The following is a 23,071-nucleotide window of genomic DNA, read 5'->3' on the forward strand; positions in this document are numbered from 1 at the left end:
GGGGAAATGGCAACCCACTCCAGTATTCTTGCTTGGAAAATCCCATGGACAGAGAAGCCAGGCAGGCTACAGTCCATGTGGTCGCAAAAAGTAGGACACAACTGAGCGACTAACACACACACACATACACACGCACACACCACAAGTTCATCATCAAAACTAATCTAGCCACCCCTCCCAACACAAGTATTCCTGTTTTAGTTAGAGATTGCTATTTAGTGAGTCATCCTAAAAAATAAAGGCCTCAAATTATGCTCTTTTTTGTTTGCCTCTATCTTACTGATCACCTAATGATATCAAGATGGGCTGTACAAGTGGAGGTCTGGTGGTAGTTCCAGTAGAGAAAAACAGTGTGAAATTTGATTCGTTATACAGCCCAGGGCAATGTAAGAGTGTTAAACACAAGAGAACCCGAGGCATAGTCGTGTTGTAAACAGGATGTAATTTCAGAGAAACAGTGTGGCATTAAATTATTAATTGGGTTTTTTGGCGTCATTTTATTTCTAGTTAACTTATGAATGTATCTTGGTTTTATAGTGTATCATTACCATAGTACTACTATTATATTTGTGCACATTTCAGAACGTTATGATGAAATTTGATGACAGTTTGGGATCCACATCATATTAGCATACTCTTTTTTAATTTATTGAGGTATAATTGATATACAGTGTTGTGTTATACAGCAGTGACTCATTTATACATATATACATTCTTTTCCATTATGGTTTACTGCAGGATATTGGATATAGTTCCCAGTTATTAATCCATTCTGTGTATGATAGTTTGCGTCTACTAACCCCAGACTCCCAGTCCATCCCTCCCCACTGCCTCTCCCCTTGGCACTCACAAGTCTGTTTTCTAGGACTCTGAGTCTGTTTCAGTTTCATAAATAAGTTAATATGTGTTATATTTTACATTACACATATAAGTGATACCATATGGTATTTGTCTTTCTCTTTCTGACTGACTTAGTACTATAATCTCTACGTCCTTCCATGTTGCTATGTTCATGCATGCTAAGTTGCTTCAGTCAAGTCCAATTCTTTGCGATCCTGTGGACTATAGTCCACCAGGCTTCTCTGTCCATGGGATTCCCCAGGCAAGAATACTGGAGTGGGTTGCCATGCCCTCCTCCAGGGGATCTTTCAGACCCAGGAATCAAACCCATGTCTCTTACATCTCCAGCATTGGCAGGCAGGTTCTTTACCACTAATACTATGTTGTTGCAAATGGCATTATTTCATTCTTTTTTGTGGGTGTGTGGTATTTTATTCTGTATGTACACATCTTTATCAGCTCACCTTTTGATGGGCATTAAGGTTGTTTCCATGTCAAGGCTGTCGTAAATAGTGCTGCAATGAACATTGGTGTGCACCTGTCATTTTAAATTAAAGTTTTCTCCAGATATGTGCCCAGGAGTGGGATTGCAGGGTCATATGCCAACTCTGTGTTTAGTTTTCTGAGGAATTAAATTCTGTACTATTTTCCATTAATCTATTCTTTTAATTCTTGTTTTTCTAAGATTTTTATTGGGAAGAGAAGTTAAATTTTGTCAGATTATAATAATCTTGTAAGTTTTCTCGTTTGATCTTTTTGTTAATTGTATATTTTAAATATTCAGTGTACTTGTATACCTGAAAAACTCCTTACTTTTTCTCAGTACAGTAGTCTCCCCTTATCCACGGGGAATACATTGCAATACCCCCCAGTGAATGTCTGAAATTGAAAATAATACTGAGCCCTATATATACCATGTTTTTTCCTATATCTGATACTATGATAGAGTTTCATTTATAAATTAGGCACAGTAAAATATTAACAACAGCTAATAATAAAAGTTTACACTCAATACACTGTAATAAATTTAAATGCCTTTGTATAAATTTAATGCCTCTTCATCTAACAGAGCACTTATCATGCACTATGGCCATAACTTTTGCAGTTTCGAGTACAATAGCAAACTAGCATGCATTTCTTTTTCCTTCACAATTTCATGGATAGACAGTTCGTTCATACAGCAGATCTCAGCAAATGTTTTTTCTTTCCTTATTAAATCGAAAACTTTCAGCTTTTCACTTAGTTAATGGAAGCATCACTGCTTTCCTTTATCACATGCAAATTGCCAGCATCACTACCCTTATGTTTGGGGGCCATTATTAAGTAAATTATAGGCTACTTGAAAGAAAAACTGCAGTACTGCAACAATTGATCTGATAACTGAGACGGCTACTAAGTTGTTAACAGGTAGGGTATGCTGGACAAAAGGATGATTTATGTCCTATTCTAGGACAGCTTGATTTCATCACGCTACTCAAAATGGCATGCAGTTTAAAACTTATGAAGTGTTTACTTCTATAATTTTCCATTAAATATTTTTAGATCATGGTTGACCACAGGGTAACCAAAACCACAGAAAATGAAACTGCAGATAATGAGGAACTACTGTACATACATCATTTTCTGTTGAGATATAATTTAGGTAACATAAAATTCACCCATTTAAATTATACAATTCAGTGTTTTTTATTATATTCATAGTGTTATGCAACCATTACTAATTCTAGAACATTTCTATCACCCTCAGAGAAAACACATATCCACTAAGCAGTCAGTCCTTATTCATGCTTACCCCAGTCCATGTCAATCAATAATCTACCTTGTCTCTAGGAGTTTTCCTATTCTGGATATTTCATTAGAAAATATCATAGAATATATGACCAATTATATCTGACTTCTTTCATTTAACATAATGTTTTCAAAGTTCATCCATGTTGTAACATATACCAGTACTTTTGTTCCTTTTTGTGTCTGAGTAACATTCCTTGGGTATCCCACATTTTATTTATTTCTTCATCAATTAATGGTTATTTGGATCACTTCTACTTTGGGCTGTTATAAATAAATTATGCTGCAATGAACATATGTGTACAGCTTTGGAGAAGGAAATGGCAACCCACTCCAGTACTCTTGCCTGGAAAATCCCATGAACAGAGGAGCCTGCTAGGCTATAGTCCATGGGGTCGCAAAGAGTCGGACACAACTGAGCGACATCTTTTTTTATGTTTTCAGTCTCTTGAGGAATGGAATGGAATGGAATGGAATTGCTAAGTCATATGGTAACTCTTAGTTTAACCCTTTGTGAAATTTCCAGACTTTTCACACCCATTGTGCCATTTTACATTCCATACAGCCTAATGGCCTTGACTAGAATCTCTAGTATAGTGCTGATAGAAGTAGTCAAAGTGGACATCCATTGTCTTGTTCCTGATCTCACATAGGAAACTTTCAATCTTTCACCATTAAGTACGATGTTAGCTGTGGGTTTTTCATAGAGCCCTTTATCAGGTTGAGGATATTTCCTTCTACTCCTAGTTTGTTGAATGTTTTTATCATGGAAGGATTTTGGATTTTGACAAATGCTTTCCCGACATCTATTGATATAATCATGTGTGTTTTATTTTTTGTTTTATTAATGTGGTGTATTATATTGATTGATTTCTCTATGTTAAACCTCACATTCTTGGGATAAAATTTCTTGGTCATGGTGCATAACTCTCTGTATGTTGCTGGATCCTGTTTGCTAACACAAAACAGAACCCCTGACACACAATGATTGAACTTAGAATTTTTGACTTCATGACGGTATAAAAGTGATACATATTCAGTAGAAATGACACTTGATTTGAATTTTGATCTTTTCTAAGGCTAGCGGTAGGCAGTAAGATACTTCTTGTGTTGCTGGGCAATGGCAGTGAGCTGTTGCTCCCAGGCAGCCACACTGTCATGAAGGTAAACAACCAATACACTTAGAACTGTTCTGTACCCATGCAACCATGCTGTATTTCACTTTCAGAATGGTATTCCATAAATTACATGATACTCAGCATTTTATTATAAAATAGGCTTTGTGTTCAATTATTTTGCCCAATGATAGGCTAATGTAAGTGTTCCGAGCACATTTAAAGAGGATAAGCTAAGCTATGATATTTGAAATGTTAGGTATATTAAATGCAGTTCTGTCTTAAAGATAATTTCAGTTTATGATGGGCTTATTGAGATGTAACCCCATCATAAGTTGAGAAAGGTCTGTATTTTTGTTGTAGAATTTTGCATCTATAGTCATACATGATGTTGAACTATATTTCTATTTTCTTGTAATGTTTATTTCTGGGATCTTGGTATCAGGATTAACAGTCCTCAAAAAATGAACTGGGGAGTGTTCCCTCCTCTTTTGTTCTTTGAAAGAGTTTGTGAAGGATTAGTATTCTTCTTTCAATGTTGGTAGGTTTTAAACCAATGAAGTTTTCTGGACTTGAATTTTCCTTTGTGGGTAGTGTTTTTTAAAAAACAGCTTTATTAAGATGTTACTGATATAAAACATTGTGTCAATTTAAGGCATACAGTATTGACTTGATTTACTTACATATTATAAAGTGATTGCCCCAGTAGTGTTGGTTAACCCTTCTGTCACCTACATAATTACCATTTTTTTGTAGTGAGAACATTTAAGATTTCCTCTCAGCTACTTTCAAGTCTATACAGTATGGTTAACTATAGTCACCATGCTGTACGTTAGATCCCCAAAACTCACTCATCTTATAGCTGGAAGTTGTGTCCTTTGACCAACATCTACCAATTTCTCCCCCTCCAGTCCCTGGCAGTCATCATTCTACTCTTGTGTCTGTGAGTGGGATTTTTTAGATTCTTTGTGGTAGTTTTCTTTTTTATTATTACTTCTGGTAATGTTTTTATTACTAATTCAATCTCTTATTATAGTTGTACTCAAATTTCCTATTTCTTCTTCAGGGAGTTTTAGTAGTTTGTGCCTTTCTAGGATTTGTTCTTTTTATGTAGGTTATCTGGTTTGTTGGTATACAGTTACCCTGATAGTCTTTTTTATTTCTCTAACTGAAAACTGAAACTGAAGTTGCTCAGTCGTGTCCAACTCTTTGCGACCCTATGGACTGCAGCACACCAGGCTCCTCTGTCCATGGGATTTTCCAGGCAAGAGTACTGGAGTGGGGTGCCATTTCCTTCTCCAGGTCTGAGCCACAAGGGAACCCTTATTTCTCTAAGGTCAGTAGTAATGTTCTCGTATTGTTCCTGATTTTAGTAATTTGAATCTTTCTTTTTTTTTAGTCAATCGTGCGTAAGGTTCATCAGTTTTATTGATCTTTTCAAAGAATAAACCTTTGGTTTTATTGATTTCCTGTATTTTTCTGTTGTCTATTTTGCTTATTTTCACTCTGATCTTTTCTTTGCTTTGAGTTAGTATGCTATTCTTTTTCCAGTTTCTTAAGATAGAAGGTTAGGCTGTTGATTTGTGATCTTTTTTATTATAGGTATACACAGTTACTAATTTCTAAGCATTGCTTTCAGTGCATCTCATAAGTTTTGGTATATTTTGCTTGTGTTTTCATTTATCTACAAGTATTTTTAATTTTACTTGTGATTTGATTTTACTTTACTCTCCTTTGCCAATTGGTTATCTAGGAGCATGTTGTCTAATGTCTACATATTTGTGAATTTTCCAAATTTCACTCAAATAGTGATGTCCAATTTCATTACTCTGTGGTCAGAGTACATGCTTTGTATGACTTAAGTGCTTTTAAGTTCACTGGAGCATGTTTTATGACCTAATGTGTGTTCTATTCTGTAGAATATTCATATACACTTGAGAAGAATGTGTATTCTGTTGCTATTGAGTGGAGTGTTCTGTAGATGTCTGTTAGGTCTAGTTGGTTTATACTGTCTTCTGTTTCCTTTTTAATCTTCTGTCAAGTTTAATTGTTCTATCCATTACTTAAAGCGAAGTTTTAAAGTTTCTCCATCTATTATTGTTAAATTGTCTATTCTCCTTTCTGTTCTGTCTGTTATAATAAGTCTTTTGTCTGATTTCTTTTGTAGCTTTGCTGATTTGGTAAAATGTGTGGTAAGCTCTTCAATTTTTAGATGCTCTAAAATAATTTCTGTTTAGCAAGCAGTTATCAATGATGTAAAAAATCTTAAAACCACTTCAGGCCTGGAGACTTTCTGAGGATTTTTTTCGGGCATCTTTAAATCATTTAATGATTGTTTCTTTATTCACATGTTCCATTCTTCTTGAGTAAATTCTAGCCATTTTTATTTCCCTAGAATAGTGTCTGTTCTCATACTATAATACACACACACACACACACACACCATCCTGTTATAATTTTTAAAGTCAGTCACTCTAGTTACATCTCATTACTAATTTTATATTTTTAAAAGTTTGTATTTAATTAGATTTGTCAAAGATGTGTCAGCCTTATTGTCATTTTTTTTTTTACCAGAACTCCAGCTCTTGGTTTTTATCCCCCCTTATTTGGGTTAATCGGTTTTTCTATATTTTTCCCTATATCATGAAAAATTTCATGATGGAATTTCTGATTCCATCTTCACTACCTTCCCCAAGTATATTTTCCTTTCAAATTTCATGAGATACATTCTTAAATTTTTTTGAACTTTTTTTTGAAAATGAAAATTTTAAAGCTAGGAGTTTTTCTAAGGTCAGATTTGGCTTCAACATTTAGATTTGGATAATTGGTATTTTGTAATCATTTTCAGAGTAGATTTTAATTATGACTTTCTTTTTTGACCTAAGAGATGTTTTAGGAGATAATTAAAAATTATCATTGGTTACAAGTTTTTTTACAGTGTTTAAAATTGTTTAATATAATTACCCTGTTATCAAAGTATGTAGTCTTTTAAACTATTTTTTGGTTTGAATGTTCTTTTAATTTATGACCAACTTCTCAAAAATGTTTTTCATATTCTAAAAAGAAGAGTTCTGTAGGAGCCAATATTTAGAGATGCAAAGGTATAGCTACCATATCTACTATATTTCTACATATCTATCACAGCATTTTTGACTATTTAATAAATTTCAGAGCCTCACTTGGCACAAAATTGTTTATGACTTATAACTCCAGGGTAGTGTACCTTTGTCACAATATAAAGATCCACTCTCTACTACTTCATACTTTTTTTAACCTCATAAGTTATAGTACTTGTAACCTGCTTTATTTTTGGTATGTATTCGACTATTGTATCTTTTTCTTTTGGGAGGTTGTGTGCTTCACAGATCTTAGTTCCCCAACCAAAGATACAACCCATGCACCCTGCAGTGGGCAGTGGAAATGCAGTCTTAACAACTGGACTACTAGGGAAGTTCCTGGCTGTTGTGGCTTTATCCAACTCATAACTTTTCTTTCCTGTTTTAAGATGTAAATTGTGTAAACAGTATATATGTATCTTACTGTTTTTTGACCACCCCTGGGGAATTTTCCCCTATTCCTCCTCTTTGTTGGCAGTCTTCCTCAAGATTTTATCTGGGGGTTGACTCTGAGTCAGTCTCCTTGGTAGACTTAGCTTTATGAAAAGGAGTCAGATTAACCTTACCTTTAAAGAGCTTGAGATAGGTTAAGGAAGAGAACCATAGATGCATAAAGGGAAAGAATGAGATGTGTGTAGAGAGGGATGAGAAGATTTTCATGTCAATAAGGCAGCTAGACTCAATGAACAAGTAATAAAACTGACCAACCCAGAAGGAACATGAAAAAGAGACTGGATGGAGACATTTTTGTTGACATTTCCTATGTTTCCGTCCCCTTCTTCTGTCATAGGACATTGAAATGTAGTTTTTAGAATTATTTATTCTAAATAGTTTTTATTTATTCTAAATATTTATTGTCCTATTATTTGTAATAGAATTTAGAACAGTCTTAGAACAGTCTAACTCGTATAGAGCGAGAGAACACTGCATCTTGAATGGACCTTCCTTTTTAAAAATATATCTCTATTTTATTTACTTCTCTCTAATATGTCTTGCCTCACCCCCAATCCTAGTCCAGGTTGGATGGACCTTCCTTTACATCTGGTGTTATTGCTTCCTGCCTCTCTGCAGTCAATTTTGAAATCTTCAATGAAAAGTTAAGTGATAGTACCTTCTGAGATGTACAATTTAAGATGACTTCCAGTGTTATTATTTTGAGAGAGTGGATGAGAAAACTGAAATGCCTTAAACTTTGGACCAAGTGACTTGCTCAGAGTTACAGAGCAGGTTAATAGAAAGAACTGCAGTACAGTCCATTGGCCTCTTTACTCACCAAATAGGATGAGAGAGAAAAGTGAAAGAAAATACAGAATTCAAAAGAAAAAGAAAATACAGAATTCACTCTAACCATTTTGAGAGTTATTCAGAAACCCTTATGTAATTTAGAAAATTTAAGGCACCAGTAAGAAAAGGGTTTAAACCAGTCTTGGGATGAGCTATTTATGTGCTAATTGTAATTTCTTCTTTTTAATTGTGTTAAAATACACATAACAAAATTTACTGATTTTAAGTGTACAATTCAGTGGTATTAAGTACATTCACACTGTTGTGTAACCATCACCATCATCCATCTTCAGAACTTTTTCATATTGGAAAGCTGAAACTGTGTACCCATTAAAAAGTAACTCCCCATTCTCTTCTGCATCCAAACCTTTTCAGCCACCATTTTACTTTCTGTCTTTGAATTTGACTTCTGTGTACCTCATATAAGTGGAATCCTATAATACATGTCTTTTTTGTGACTGGATTATTTCTCTTAGCATAATGTCCTCAGAGTTCATCCACGTTGTAGCATGTGTTAGAATTTCTTCCTTTTTGAGGCTAAATAATATTTTATTGTATGTATATTTTGTTTCTTCATTCATTAATGAAAACCTGGAAAGCTTTCACCTTTTAGCTATCGTGAATGATGCTACTATAAACATGTGGGTACATGTATCTGTTGGCGACCCTGCTTTTAATTCTTTTGGGTATATACTCAAAAGTAGAATTGCTGGATCATATGATAATCCTTTTTAAAAAATTTTTTAGGAAACACCATATTGTTTTCCATAGGGAATGCACCATTTTACATTTCCACCAACAGTGCATGGGGGTTCCAATTTCTCTGTATCTTTGCCAACACTTTATTTTCTAGGTTTGGGGGGTTTTTTGTTTTTGTTTTTTGAAAGTAGGCATCCTAATGGATATGAAGTGATATCTCATTGTGGTTTCAATTTGTATTTCTTTAATGATTAGTCAGGTTGAGAATATTTTCTTGTGCTTTATTGGCAATTTGTGTATCTTTGGAGAAATATATCTCGCAGTCATTTGTCCATTTTTAAATTGGGTTATTTGTGGGGTTTTTGTTACCAAGTTGTAAGAGTTCTTTATATATTCTAAATATTATTAACTCCTTATCAGATACGTGATTTGCAAATATTTTTTCCCATTATGTGGACTCCCTTTTCACTCTGTTGATCATTGCACTTGGTGTAATTTATTTAAAAATAAAGCAAAGAAAAGGACTCTGAACAGATCGTCCTGGGACAGTGAATGTGCATAGACATCTGTATGCGTCATACTGGGGAGGACAGGAGCAGTGAGATGTGAGGTCCTGGGGTCCCTGAGATCGTGTCAGAAAGGCGAGGTGAGAATGAAGGCAGGCACAGGTTTGCCCAGGCCGAGCCTTACACGAGGAGTTGGGTGTGACTGAGAACGAGGAGAGTGAGGTGTCATACTGGGAAGATGCCTGTGAGTGATTATTTAAATGTTTAAATACGATTTTGCATAGATGAGACAGTCAGGGTGGTTTGGCTAAGCTCCCACTTTTATTTGTCAAAAACAGGCAGTGTTTAAGACTATTATGTGATTTAATTTTGTTTGATGCATAGAACTACTCGAATTTTCAAGTGATGAATTTCATCCCTGAGACATAAACTAAAGGAAGGAATCTCTGAGAAAATTATCCTGTGGAATTTTTGGTGTTTTCTTCCTAGTGTCTACTTTATATTATTAAATATTTGTTTAGCAACCCTGTCAGGAACATATTTATTACAACTTTTTGGTTTTTCTTTTGGGTAGATTGATGCTTTTGGCAGAAAGACAAAACTAATTTCACATCTTTATCCTTAAAAAGAGATGAATTACAATTGGATGCATTTAACAGATGGTTGTAAATCCTTAGAATATTACTAATACTGCTTATAGGTTAAATTTCTGGGGTACTTCATGGATTATCATACTTGTATTTTGCTTCTGTGATGTTCACCTTTTGTCTGATCACCTTTTTTGTTCAACAGTCTGGGTCATAGGTTGTTGTCTTCGAGCCATTTGGGATAATTACTGCTATCCTAAATTTGAAAGTATGCTAAGAGTATTTGTTTTTTCCAGCCTTTATGCTGTTTCTTCCCTTTCTCTCTGGCTTTTTTTTTTTTTTTTCTCCCCTCCCTTACCCTCTCTCTGGCTTTTTAAAAGTCCTTTTATGCTATGCTTTATGATTATCCAAAGATTTTCTTTGTGGTGCTATAACACATTTGTGTTCTTTAAACTTTTTTTTTTTCCAGTAAAGAACATCCTGACAAGACAAGGATGTAAACATTGACTCTATTAAATAAGAATGACCACAGTAGAGAATAAACACCTCAGATAACAAGTAGCATCCATTAATTAGTTGAATAGAAGAGAGTCTTTGAAGAGCACATCTAGAATGCAAAATAAGTGTTTAGAGACAAATGGAAGGGAAGAGTTCATGATAAACACAAGTATGTTTCAGAGAGCATCAGCTTGCCAACAACATGAACCCTAGAAGACAGGATAGGCAGTTCAAAATTAATTATCTGAAGTATAATAAAGGAAAATTTCTAGATTTTAATTAAGAAAGACCTAACATTGAAAGTAGATAAGGCTGATTGCATTTTAGATTATACTACATATTTTGGGTAAAAGTTTTATATCTTATATTAAATTTATAATTCTTTATGCTTCCTATCAAGGAGTGAGGGGCAAACAGTATATTAGCTTGTCACAATACACAGTAAACTATGATGGGATCTTTATTGAATTTGAATTGTATTTATGGTCTAATATGGGAAAATTCTGTGTCTCATTAAGGTTTCTAATACATAAATGTGGTCTATTTCTTCATTTATTTGGGCTTTCTTAAATGCTTTAAAATTATTTTATAATTCGCTGAGGTAACTTGCATTTTTTGTTGCTGTTGTAAATGAGTGTGTGTTTTTAAATTATGTTTTCATTTTATTGTTGTCCTTTAAAATGTACGAGGAAGGGCAGATATTTCTCACAAGACAAGACATTTCTGAACAGTAAGAATAAGATGGTGGAACTTGTCCTATCAAATATCAAACTGTAGATTTGCTCAAATAGTAATTAATAGTAAATTAAGATAGTGTTTTTGCCTCAGCGAGAGTTGTACTGACTAGTAGAACAGAATGATTACCCAGATTACCCACTGGTCCAGATAAATGGAATCATGCTGTGATAAGGGTGGCATTGCAGGTGGGGAAGGGGGAACATGGAGAGTATTTTTAAGCAATGCTAGCGTTAGTTATCCACATGAGTTAATTATGTAGGATCCATGTGAAGTTGGGTCCCTATTTCACACTGTGTACAAAAATCATTTCCACATAGATAGAAGTGTGAAAATGCTTTTAGAGTATATGAGAGGAATATACAGTTTTTATATCCCTGGGATAGGGAGGAATTTTCTGTGACAACATAGAAAAAACTAGCCTTGGAAGGAAAAATTGATAAATTTTAATACATTAAAATCAACTGCTTCTGTTCAATTCAAAAATCCTTCAATGAACTTGAGTATAAGCCGCAACCTGGAAGAAGTTGCTTGCTACACACAGAAACAAAAAAGCCTTAGTGTACAGAATGAATCAATAAGAAAAAGACGAATAGCTGGATAGAAAAATAGGCAAAAAGACATGAATAGCCATTTCATAAAAGAAATGCATAAATAAGGCCTTGTAAATATCATAAAAGATGCTCAACCTTTTTACTAATTAGGTAAGATGATAATGTTTGCCAAAAATTAAAGAGATTTTCCAACATCATATATTGGAGGGGGTGTGGATCCACAGGAATTCTTTTTTTTTTTTTGTCATTAGCTGTGTTTTATTAGACTCCATGACTTTTTAAAAATATATTTTTGAAGTATGGTTGCTTTACAGAGTTGTGCCAATCTCTGCTGTGCAGCACAGTGACTCTGTTATACACACATACATGTTCTTTTAAAAATTCTTCTTTTTTTTTTTTCTTTCTTTCTTTCTTTTTTTTTTTTTATTAGTTGGAGGCTAATTACTTCACAACATTTCAGTGGGTTTTGTCATACATTGGTATGAATCAGCCATAGAGTTACACGTAAAAATTCTTTTCCATACGGTTTACTCCCAGGAGCTTGGATATAGTTCCCTGTGCTATGCAGTAAGACCTTGTTTATCCCAATAGGAATTCTTATACACCACTAAAGGAGTATAAATTCGTCAGTCACTTTGGAAAACAAATTAGCTTTATGTTGTGTAGTTGAATCTTGCAACTTTCTGACTCAGCATGTGTAACCCTACAGAAACTCACATGTGTGTGCTAGAAGATATGTAAAAGAATATTCACACCAGCCTGATTCATAATAGCAAAAAAACTTGGAAGTAACCCTGATGTCCTTGATAGAGAATGGAAAATTAAATTGTGGTATATTGATGTAAAAATATTAAGCATTAAAAATAAATGAACTATAGCTATATATTGGTTCCTTTCAGTGTAATTAGGCTAGCTTTGTAATTATCAGTGTCAAAAAATAATAAAGCAACACTTACCCATTTGTGGAAAAAAAATTTTACTGAATTCCTGCTGTGTGCCAGGCAGTGTTTTGGGAGCCAGGGATTTGGTAGTGAACTAGGATGGATGCATTTTCTGTCCTCATAAAGCTTATGTTTTAGTTTAGAGCTGAACAGACGAAGAATAAGCAGGCAAGCACAGCAGTGTGTAGTTTAACGTAACTGTAAGAGATACGGAACAAGATGAAGCAAGGAAGAGGAGAGCATGTGATGTGCTGCTGTGTGGGTGTGTGTTTCTGCACAATCAAGGAAGGGTTTTCTGAAAATGTGACATTTGAGCAGAGTCAGAATTTCTAGAGGAGGAAGTTGTACAGCTCTCTGGGGGTAGAAGTAGGAATACACTTGGCATGTTGAGGGAAGAGCCAGAAGACAAATGCGGCTAGTAAGGAATGAGCTAAGACCAGGGGCGGAAACGTAGGAGATGAGTTCAGTGAGGTTGACAAAATTCATACCAGGGTTCTTAGAGCTTTAGCAATGAGTTTAGAATTTTTAAAAATAGTGAAAGTCATTGGAATGTTTTGAGCAGAATAACATGATCTGACTTATGTTCAGGATCCACTGTTGGGAGCAGAGGTGGGGGTAGGGAGGTGGATGCAAACGGCCCAGTTAGGAGCCTTTTGTGGAAGTTTAGGCATCAGATGATAGTAGAGTAGACCAGAGGGGACAGAAGTGAATACAGGAAGAAATGGTAAGTTTGGTGATATATTTGAGAGGGTATAATGGAAAGGAATTAGTGTTTAATGAGATATGTCTGAATGGAGAGAAGTAAATTAATAATGACTTCCAGTTTCCTAATAGGAGAAGCTGGTTGAACAGTGATGTCATTTACTTGCATCAAGCATAGTGAAAGATAAAATGGGTTGGGCCATAAGATTAAGAGTTTGTTTTTAGACCTATTAAATTTGAAATGCCTGTGAGACACTGGAGTATGTGAGTCTGACACTCAAAAGGGAGGTCTGGAGTTTGGGGTTAGAAATATAAGACTCATCAGTGTATTGATGGCATTCATGGAATTGGATGAAATCACCAAGGGAGTAAGTGTAGGTAGAGAAGAGGAGCAGTGAAAAGAAGTGGATGGTGAGAGAGGAAAAAAATACCAGGAGAGTGTAGTGTCCTGAGAAGAGAAGAAAATGTTTCAATAAATGTGTTATATAATGGAGAAATACATTTGCAGTAGAAATTATAGATATCCGGTTAATATATTACAGATGAATAGTAAAAAGACAGAACCCTATAGAGAAATGCAAAAATGATATGAATAGGCAAATCACTGAAGGGCAAATCCTGAAAGCCAGTAAACCTATGAAAAGATGCTTAACCTTACCATTAATCAGGGAAATGCAAATTTAAAAGAGCAATAGTACCTAATGCTGTCAAAGATTGGAAGGGAGGTCGTTTTTATACCTTGGTGGAAATGTGAATTATTATAGCCCTTTTTGAAAGCAGTCTGGCAATATCTATTAAAATGAAAAATACCTCTACTATATGATCCAGCAGTCTCTTTTCTGGAAATCTGTCTCATGGAAATAGAAGCACTAGTGCATAAAAATCTTAAGTATGTTTACTCTAGCCTTTTTTTAAGGGCAGAAATGCTAAAAATAAGGTAAATACCCATTCCTTAGAGAAAAGTTGGATAAATTATAGGTTATCTAATCACTGGATTATTATGCAGTCATTAAAAATAAATGAGTTAAATCTATGCCAGTTGACTTCAAGGACTTTTAATAATGCAGAGAATTTGATAAAATATTCATTTGGTGTGCATGTGTGTGTGAAACATAGCAGGCCCCCCCAACAAAAAAAGACTTCTGCCTGTGTATAAAGTATTTGTATATGAACATGGAGAAAGGCATACTTTGCTGTGAATAATCATGCCTCAAGACTCTCAGGGAGATTGGTTCCAGTACCCCCAAAGATACCAAAATCTGTGGACACCCAAGTCCTTTATATAAAACCCACACACACCCTCCCATACATTTTAAGTCATTTCTAGCTTACTAGTAATACCTAATACAATGTAAATGTTGTATAATTACCAGCATTTGGCAAATTCGGATTTTACTTTTTGGAATTTTCTGGATTGTTTTTTTCTAAAATAATTTTCATTCCTTGCTTCACTGAATCAGCAGATGAGGAACCATGGATTTGGAGGTTCCAACTGTAATTATGACCTGGGGATAAGTAGATCTGAGGGAGGTTGTAGAGGTAAACTTCTTCTTACCTACCACTCAATAAACTAACACACACATCTCTATTTAAAAGAAAAAAAGGATCTCCATGATAAAACAGCTTTTGTGACATATCCCATTTATGTAAAATATATGTGAAAAGTGAAAGCATTAGTCACTCATTCATGTCCAACTATTTGTGAACACATGGACGGTAGCCTCCCGGGCTCCTCTGTCCATGGGATTTTCCAGTCAAGAATACTGGAGTGGGTAGCCATTCCCTTCTCCAGGGGATCCTCCTGACCCAGGGATCCATCCTGGGTCTCTCCCCTGTGCTGCAGGCAGATTCTTTACCATCTGAGCCACCAGGGGAGTCCAAAATACATGTACATGTGTATAAAAGACATGAAAAGATAGTCACCAAAATCATCATCTAAAATGTAATTTTTTTTTTAATAAAATGCTAAACTAGGATGTACTTGCCATCATTTTTTTTCCCTCTTCAATACTGGTTCAGATGGAGAACCTTGATATTGATCAGATAAATTCAGTTTTCAGATAGAATAAAGATAATTTTGAAATAAACATAAGATTATTATCACTTTGTGCTCTTCACTAAATTCTGTTTCAACAACCATATTTCTTGTGCTGTCTTAACCAACCATTTTTGGGATATAAACTAAATAATATGATACTAAAAACAAAAATTAGAACACATCAGTGATCAAATCCAGAAGCAACTAGCAGTGTTCAGTTGAGGGGTAAACCTAACTGAATGTTTGAATCATGAACACTCTTGTCTACTGTTGCTACACATACTCACTCAGTAGATATGAAGGGACTCGCATATTGTTTAATTGTAGACAGAAAGTATTTAAATTATTAAATCTGTTGATTTTTAAAATGAAATTGAAGCAGATATCATGACTCTCATTAGTAATGCAAACTTCTCAGAGCACTGTGGAGACGTGTGGGTTTGGAAACTGTCATTTACAAAATGTTGGATTCTGGCCTGGCTGGTTTTCTTTTGTCTTGTCTTCATGCATTACTTAGTTCTCATCTTTTTTTCCTCTTTTTAAAACGTATTGTTTTATTTTTATTGGAGTATAATTGCTTGACACTGCTGTGTCCGTTTGTGCTGTACGGCAAGGTGAATCAGCTACATACGTGCATGTGTCGGCTTTCTGAATTTCCTCCCCGTTTAGGTCGCCTCAGAGCACCAGTAGAGCCCCCTGTGCTGTACAGTAGGTTCTCATTAGTTACCGGTCATATACACAGTAATGTGTATGTCAGTCCCGTGCTCCTGATTCATCTCACTTCCCCCCTTTCCCTCTTGGTCTGTGCTTGTTATCTTTGTCTGTGTCTCTTTTTGCTATGCAGATAAGATCACCTATACCATTTTTCTAGGTTTATTACTCATCTTGACCTGCCCCCACTTTTGTTGCTTCTCCCTATGATTCAGCTGTTCTTCTTTTGTTCCTCATTTCGCTTTCTTGAAACTATTTTGCGTCTACTCTGTGTCCAAACCCATTCTGTGATGCTCACCTTGCTCCTGTCCCTTTGGGTGATCACCCTCTGCTAACGAGAAGTCCTCAAAGCAGTCCTAGTACAGAAGCACACTAAATTCAAGAATTAATGTGGTCAATTCTGTATAATTATTTGAAACTTCAAACTTTATTTAAAGTCAAATTTTCTTCCTTTCAAAGAAGTTTGTGCCTCCTAAAGGTTGGTGTACTCTAGTAAGAGGTGGGGTCAACTAATTTTGTTGACCTTACCTAGTATATTGACTGCTTATCCAACATTCTTCAGCCCTCTAGGATTGAAATGAGGTAGAAGGTGATAGGACAGTTCATATTAATTGTGAGCTGGTGTTGGTGCTTTCTGGCCTGGGCAACATTTTAAAGCTGATTCCTTTTGCTCATGAATTCTTTTGTGCTTTCTTCAGAGATATTCTGTTTTACCTTTGGCTACATAACAAATTACTCCAAAACTTACTGGTTTAAAACAGTGGACATTAAAGTTTCTGTGAATCAGGAATCTAGGCGTGAGTTACCTGGACCCTCTGCCTCTGTATCTATTACAGTCATTAGGCTTGTCTAGGGAGTGGATTTGCTTCCAAGCTCATTCCAGTAGTTGTTGGCAGGCTTCAGTTGCTTGTGAGTTATTGGCCTTATTTCTTCATGAGCTGTTGGCCAGAGCCATCCCTGGATTCTTTGCCACATGGGCTTCTCCAGAGAGCAACTCAAGATACTGCAGCCAGCTTCCTCAGGGCAAGCCACCAAGAGGGCAAGAGTCAGTAAGCTGAAAGTGATTGACTTTTGTAACGTGGCCTTGGAAATGACATCCCATCTCTTGTGCCATATTCCGTTCATTGGAACTAAGTAACTAGATCTAGCCCACACTCAAAAAGAGGGGATTATACAGGGCCATGAATACCAGGAAATGGGGATTACTAGGAACTGATTTAGAAGCAGCCTACCACCAGCAATCCTGGGATTATCTCATCTTCACTTCTCTTGATACAGGCAAATGTATTAATATCTCCTGTGAATAGTCACTTAGTCCAGTCACTACGCCCTGGGCTTGTCACAGTGCATTTCCACCTTCTTCCTGCTGTGATCCCCTCACCTCCAGATGGCCCTCTTGGATAGGATTTAAGACATCTCTCATACTGTCTCTACCTAACGGTCCATGGAAGACTGCATTCTTACCACAAGGGACTCTTGGAGCGCACACCAGTCTCAGTGCAGTCATCCACCATTTCATTCTGCCATCAGAGGGGCTCGCCAGGAAGTTTTGTAGTCTACCTCAGGCTTTCTCAAACAGTCTCCTGTGACACCCAAGCTCTAGAAGATTTATCTTAAGATCTCCAATTGGTCTTGTTGAAACTTCTTTCCCTAGGTCAAGGCACTTGGGGTAAAAAAGCTTTTTCCAAAAATCCTCTCCTAATTTCCACCTCTTCTCTTGACTTCTCCAGCCTTTCTTTGTTTTGTTTTGTTTTCTTATTGTGCTGAACCTAAAGTTTACAAGGTTCTTTGCCCACATTCTTTGTGAGTCTGGCGTGGTGGTTACTCACCTTATTTGGCATGTATTATCTATGTCTTGCATCTTCAACTGAAACTGACGCTAAGGTAGTGCATATTCTGTTTGATATGTGATTTGCCTTCCTCCTACTCCTTCCTTGAAGGTGTCTGCCTTGGACAGTTATAGTCACTATAACAAGAAAAGTGATTAGTAGCTAATTTAGTAGACCAGACAGTAAAACATAATAGAGAAAAGATGGAGGAAAGATTAATAAAGATTGGGAAAGGGAAGAAGAGACAAGAGAACACTAAATATCTTCTTTTTTTTTTTCAAAATAAAATAGATAAATATCATCTTAATATTATTGGTTAAATATTATTTTAATAGTGTTCTTGAAATATAGGAAGTACTTTTTAAATTAAAAATGAGGTATTTGAGTTATAATTCATGTAATAAAAGTAAACTTGAAGAGAAAAAACAGAAGCATAAAAAGCCAGACATTATATATATTACAAATACAAATAGTCTCCATTTATATCAATAAAGTCATGCAGTGTTTATAAGAGACCAATCTAACACAAAATAGTAGAAGACAAAAATTAGCCCCAAATTGAGAAGATATCGTATTTGAATAAAACAAGAAATGGCAGTGATTTGTATCATATAAAATAGAATTTAAGGGAGAAAAGCAGATATTATATATCATTTTTTGTTGACAACATAAAACTCAGTGAATTGACACCAGAAATAAAAGATGTGCCCAAATTGGTACAGATACTGTGAATTGGATTCATTGGTATATGAATTTAGTTTTAAATGATTTTCTTTTAATTTTTTTGATGGAGAAGACAGGGTTTGGAGGATATGAGTAAAACATGGAATTCTCTCCCCATTAAAATGTTCTGTATGAAATTTTGCTTATAATTAAGGGAACTTAGTTAGAGGAAGACCAGCTAAGACTCTCTTCTAAGGGAATGGGAAAGGCAAGGCTGAAATTCTGCAGTTATAGTATCCTTTGAAATTCAGACCAGGTTTAAAACTGGAGACTCATTCCAGACCCCCCTTGCAGTGGGAAAAGGTGCCTCTGTATCTAATCAGGTCAAGTTCTCATTGGGGCTTCCCAGTCAGTGCTAGTGGTAAAGAACCCACTTGCCAATGCAGGAGACAAAAGAGACTTGGGTTTAATCCCTGGGTCAGGAAGATCCCTTGGAGAAGGAAATGACAACCCACCCCAGTATTCTTGCCTGGGAAATCCTATGGACAGAGGAACCTGGTGGGCTACAGTTCATGGGGTCACAAACAGTCTGACACAACTGAACACACACACAAGATTCTCATTGGTCCAGAGAGGCTGACTGTTTAAAGAAAAAGTCATCCTCAGCAGACATAGACAGCAGAGTCTGGCAGATTAATTGTCCATTTGTTCTTTACCTAATAGAAATTCCATTCTGCAATTATTTTTTTTAATCAGACTTGATCGTGCATGCTCTGAGCATCAATATTTTTATTGAATTACTCTTACAAAATAATATTTTTGTTTATTTCTAATTAGAGAAGAAATATAGTTTTATAGCACTACCATGCCTATTCCATTGAGGTAACTAGTACTGATAGTTTGGTATGCACCCTTCCTCATGTTTTACTCCACTTGTATACGCATTCACATGCATGCATGGTTTTATGTAGTTACCATTTTTATTCTGCAGCATGCTAGCTTTCCAAGTCAACATATATGATCTTGGCTATGGATGTGCCAGAGCCTGACTGCACCATAACTGACTTAACCATTCCTACACTGATTGATGGCCCGCTAGTTGTTTCTTCTTTGGCAGGAGAACCTCAGTAAACATGTTGGTTTGTTTATCTTTGTATACTCACTCATGTTCTTATTTCTGTAGGATAGATTGGTTCCTAAAAGTGAAATTGTTAGGCCATGTGGTATGTATGTTTTCATTTTATAATATATGCAATCATACCAGCTTCTTAAATGTTTGTAGCAGTTTATAGTCCTAGTAATTGTTTATGTGGGGTGGGTGTTCACTTCCCTACACTCATTGTTAGGCACGTTTCTAGCTTACAAAAATAATTCATGGAATCCTTTTGCAATGGGTGAAGTCACAAAAGAAATATGGGAGAATTTTTGGGTAATCTTAGAATAGCAAAGACTTTTTAAGCATAATACAAACCCATGAGCCACAAAGGAAATGATTAATAGTTTTTACTATATAAAAATTAAGAATTTCTGCTAGCAAAAAAATGGTGCAGATGAAATCAAGACATATGATAAATGGCTAAAATACATATAACAAATGGTAGGAAAAGGACTGACATAGATAGACAAAATGAGCTTTTACTGATCAATAACAAAAGTAGACAACAACCCAGTAGAAAAGTGGGTATGAATAAGCAGTTTATAGAAATATAATACAAATAACTTTTAGCGTATGAAAGGATACTGAGCATCATCTGTAATTAAGAAAGTGCAAATTAAAACCCCATTTTTCACACAGCAGATTAGATAAGATAAATAGATCTCCTCCATTATTAGTAAAGATGCAGAGATATAGAGACACATTACTGGTGGAAGTGCAAAAACTATTAAAAATATTTTAATTGGAATATAGTTGATTATAGTTGATATTGTGTTAATTTCAGGTGTACAGCAAAATGATTCGGATATATTTACTTTCCCAAATTCTTTTCCATTATAGGTGGTTACCGGATACTATCATTCCCTGTGCTATACCAGAGATCCTTGTTATTTATCCATTTTCCATATAGTAGTGTGTATCTGTTAGTCCCTGATTCTAATCTCTCTCTCCCCTACCTTTCTCCCTTTGGTAACCATAAATTTGTTTTCAATCTCTGTAGTCTGTTTCTGTTTTGTAAATTTTTCAAAAAAGCTCAGATTATCTTTGTTTTATAGATTCCACATATCAGAGATACCATGTGATAATCTTTCTCTGCCTGACTTATTTCACTTAGTATGATAATCTCTAGGTCCATCCATGTAGCTGCAAATGGCATTATTTGATTAAAACTTCTTCTTTGAATTCAGTTGTTTTTAGCTAAAGTATGTACACAGTTTTAAAACCCTTGGCATATAAGAAAGTACAGCAGTTTCCTGTCTCATATTGATTATTGTCCAAACAATATTAGTTGATCATATTTTGAAAACAAGGTTTTAACCAACTTGTTATACCTTTGTTATCCTCTCTCCTCCTTTTTACCAAAATATTATTATGAAATTTTTGAAATATAAAGAAAGTTGATATGAAAAGTGGGCATCATACCCCTGCCACCTGGAATCTACATTTAACATTTTATTTTATTTTAAAACATTTCTATCCATCCATCACCTATTTATCTTACTTTCATATATTTTAAATTAATTTGTGCACATTATTATGTTTTATTCCTAAACACTTTAGCATGCATGTAATTAACTAGGATTTAATGTTTATTTACATTTTTGAGGTAAAAAGTCACTTACAGTGAAATGCATAAATCTTAAGTGTTCCATTTGATGCGTTATGACAAATTTATACACATTAAAACTCAAACCCCTATCAAGATATGAAATACACCATCCCCCCAGAAAATTCTCTTAGGCCAGTTTCCATCAGTCACACCACTCCCACCTTCCCCCAGAGGTAATCACTGTTCAGAGTTTTTGTTTTTTTTTTTATCGTAAACTAGCTTTTTCTTTCCTGAAAATTCATGTAAATGGAATCATGTAATATTCTATTTATGCTGTATTCCAGTATTATTCTTTTATGTACATTTCTGTCATTTACCATAATGTTTTTGAGATTCATCCATGTTACTGTGTGATTAGTACTTTTTATTACAGAATAGTATTCACTTGTAAGAATATACCACAGTTTGTTTAACCATTCTCCTGTTGATGGATATCCACACTATTCCAGATTTTTACCATTCTGAGTAAAGCTGCCGTATAGATCCTTATACAAATCTTTGTGTGAACTTGCATTTCACTTTCATTTCTCTTGGGTAAATGTGTAAAGCACTGTGACCATTTGATGTGTTAAAAGATATCCACAATAGATACCACTTCATATCTATTAGAATGACTAAAATTAAAAAGAGTGGCCACACCAAATGTGGGTTAGGGTGCAGAGCAGCTGGAACTCATGTATTGTTCAAGGGGTTATAAAATAATATAACCACTTTGGGAAACAGTGTGGAAGTTTCTTAGGTTGTTAAACATACACCTATACTATTGCCCAATAATCCTTCTCCTAGGATCCAAAAAAATGAAAAGCATATATTACCCTCCCAAAAAATTCACAAGAATAATTATAGCAGTTTCATTCACAGTAGTCTGAACTGGAAACAGTACAAATGTCCATCATTACATTGGAGAACAGATGCTGTAGAATACTACTTGGCATTATAAAAGAATGATGTAGGAATGATATTACTAATATAATATGAATTCATCTCAAAAAGACATTGAGCAAAAGAAGCCAATGACCAAAGACTTCTTGCTATTGTTTTTTTTAAAACTTCTAAGTTCAGAAACAGGCGAAATTGGTCTATGATGACAGAAATCAGGAAAATAATTGTCTTGGTAGACAGAAAGTAACCAAGAGAATCTGAGAAAACGTTCTGAGACAACTTAAATGTTCCACACTTGATTAGGGGCTGCTTATATGGGCATACGTGGAGAAGGCAATGGCACCCCACTCCAGTGCTCTTGCCTGGAAAATCCCATGGACGGAGGAGCCTGGTAGGCTACAGTCCATGGGGTTGCTAAGAGTCGGACATGACTGAGCGACTTCACTTTCACTTTTCACTTTCATGCATTGGAGAAGGAAATGGCAACCCACTCCAGTGTTCTTGCCTAGAGAATCCCAGGGATGGGGGAGCCTGGTGGGCTGCCGTCTCTGGGGTGGCACAGAGTCAGACACGACTGAAGTGACTTAGCAGCAGCAGCAGCAGCATATGGACATACGCATGTATCAGAATCTCATTAGATTTACATTTAAGATCAGTGTATTTCACTATATATTAATTTTATTCCAATAAAAGTGAAAGTAAACCCTAAAAGTGTACTTTATACCTCTTCAAAATTGAACCTATGTGGCCAATTGCTTAAAAAACTGAGGGTAACAAAGCAATCTATAGATTCAATGCAATCCCTATCAAGCTACCAG

General features: G+C 35.4%; 1 protein-coding gene across 1 annotated transcript in view; it reads left to right on the forward strand.

Annotated features, from left to right (window-relative positions):
* The window catches only part of HDGFL3 (HDGF like 3), a 71,158-nt gene that overhangs the window by 15,017 nt on the left and 33,070 nt on the right, over positions 1 to 23,071 (forward strand). The window lies entirely within an intron of this gene.

The sequence above is a fragment of the Dama dama genome, chromosome 13 (assembly GCF_033118175.1).
Source record: "Dama dama isolate Ldn47 chromosome 13, ASM3311817v1, whole genome shotgun sequence".
Taxonomy (NCBI): domain Eukaryota; kingdom Metazoa; phylum Chordata; class Mammalia; order Artiodactyla; family Cervidae; genus Dama; species Dama dama.